This window comes from Aplysia californica, unplaced genomic scaffold, assembly GCF_000002075.1.
Source record: "Aplysia californica isolate F4 #8 unplaced genomic scaffold, AplCal3.0 scaffold00109, whole genome shotgun sequence".
Taxonomy (NCBI): domain Eukaryota; kingdom Metazoa; phylum Mollusca; class Gastropoda; order Aplysiida; family Aplysiidae; genus Aplysia; species Aplysia californica.
Window position 1 is genome coordinate 756,051 of NW_004797379.1, and position 2,669 is coordinate 758,719.

The following is a 2,669-nucleotide window of genomic DNA, read 5'->3' on the forward strand; positions in this document are numbered from 1 at the left end:
GGGGGGTTTGAAGGGTAAGATTCTGGCATTTGTACCAAATATTTGTGAATGTTTCTATCATAAAAAGGACATTATCCGTCTCTTCTTGAAACTGAAAGCTTGCAGAGGATTCTATTCCTCTTGCTTTTCAACTAATTACTTTAGGTCATAAATGGAAGTGACTGGAAAGGAACACGTTATGGTTTTTTCAAAAAGGAACTTTTACCCTGCATTGTCATTCAAAGTTACCAGCATCTGTTGAGTAGAGGTTAGCCACTTTGCTGTCGCACGCGGGAGACCAGAGTTTGATTGTCGAGTGGGGCAGGGATAATTTTCAGCGTCGCATTATTGCGCCCGCTGAGTGTTGTGTGATAGATAAGAAGGCACAATAGTTCACCCCTCACACCCAAACCTCTGGAAGGTCCTCCTACTTCTTTTCTTTCTTTTCATTGCTTTTCTAATCACAAAAGGACTGGTTATGGGTGGTTGGCGGGTTCTCTGGAGTGGTTTGCTCCTTCTTTCCTATCAAACATCTATCATCTTTATAGTTTATCTCCCCTCCTTCTTTTTTGTATTTGTTACTCCCTTGTAACACCTCTAATCTTCGGCCCTTATATGACCTTATTGTGTTGCAAGTGCTGTAAAACTCTTACTAAAACTTTTTTTTAAAGGACTGGTTATTGTACTGAAGTAACTTCTCTGTACCTTGACAAAGTAGCGTGCCCGGGTGTCAAACTTGTATTTTTTTACCTGTACAATTGTAACAAGACTTTACAAATGTGTAAATGAATTGCTTTTTAATACCTTTGTTTGTTTGTTTTCTAAATGTCTTATTTTGTTGCTGTTATTTTTACAACAAGGGTTCAATTTTATACTACTGTATGCATAGTTTTCTTTTAAGTATGTTCCTAAATCAGATCTTTCAGTGAAGCATTCGAAGACATTGGTGTGATATGCTTGTTTACTGTACATGTTTTTTGTATGTCATGTCCACTTTTAAGAAACACTATTTTCTGGAAGAGGGCACTACTGATAAGTCCTGCTTCTTTTTATTCACTCTGTCTATTCTTTTGTGACTGATTAGCAGGTGCTCTCGTGTGGTTTGCACCTTCTGTCCTATCAAACACATCTATCATCCTTATCTCTCCTGCTTCGTTTCTTTGTATGTTACACTTTGGTAACATCTCTTATCTTCGGCGCTTATGACCTTTTTTGTCTTACACGTGCTGTAAAACTTTTACCGTACTACAACTAAACTAAAAAATTGATTCTTTCTCCATCTGTCTGTCTGTCTGTCTGTCTTTTCCGTTTGTCTGTCTGTCTGTCTGTCTGTCTTATTCTTTCCATGCACTAAATGACTGTTGTTGTGTCGATGTGCTTCTCATGGCGTAAGCAAACAAACAATTTCCTGTAGACACAGATGTCTGTCATGTGGGTGGTTGGCGGGTGCTCTTGTGTGGTTTGCTTCTTCTTTCCTATCAAACATCTATGGTCCTTATCTCTCCTTCTTTTTTTTATGTTTGTTACTCTCTTGTAACACCTCTAATCTTCTGGCGCTCATATGACCTTATGCAGTTGCGAGCGCTGTAAAACCTCTACTAAACATTGTCTGGGTTCTTTCATGCCTTGACATCTCCTCATAGTCATACGTCGTATATAGGCCACTGGTGTTTGTTACTCCTTTTCCTCAACTGCTTACTATAATATACAGTGCAGCCTCTCTATAACGACATCCTCTGTATAGCGACATTGTGCCCAGGTCCCAATTTTTCCCTATAATATCATGAGTGATATTTTTTGTTGCCGACAATGTCGTTATAGAAAGGCTGCACTGTAGCTGTTTCTTTTCATCGACTGCTTACGGTACCAAAGTAATGCACACTTTGACTTTGAATTCTTCTGTTTCTTACGTTCCGTCCAGTGTTATTGAACATGATGAATTAAATGTACACTTGTCAAATTCAAATGTTTGGAAGATGTCATAAATAAATGTTCTAATGATAAATGAGATGCAGCGTTGTTGGTGCTTTTTTGTTTTTTTGTATTTCTCTGTAGTATGACATGTGGGTGGTTGGCGGGTGCTGTGGTGGCTTGCTCCTTTTTTCCTACTATCAAGCACCTATCGTATTTATATCTCCTCGTCTTTTTGTGTATGGTGTTGACTCTCTTCTAACAATGTTAGTAACATATAGAGATCTCTAATTTTCAACACTTACATGACCTAATAATTGTGTTGCAAGTGCCGTAAAACACTTATTAAAACAAAACTTTTTCCAGTAGTATGAGTATGATACAATGAGCGTTGTTGCAGGAGGTTGGAGAGCGCCACTGGTCTGTCCTACGTGTTTTCTGTCCCCCTGTTGTTTCTGTAAGTCTTTCGTGGATTTCCCCGGCACTAAACGGTCGTTGGCGGGTGCTCTGGTGTGGTTTGCTTCTTCTTTCCTATGAAACATCTGTCGTCTTTATCTCCCCTTCTCCTTTTTTATGTTTGTTACTCTCTTGTAACACTTCTATTCTTCTGGCACTTATATGACCTTATTGTGTTGCAAGTGTCATAAAACTCTTAATAAAACTAACTAAAACTAACAGTTGCCGGATGTCCGTCCTCTTTGTGGTAAGAAAATACTACATAATCATGATGCAATTTATGTTAAAAAATACTACTTTCTTGTGGTCTAAATCCAGCCCCC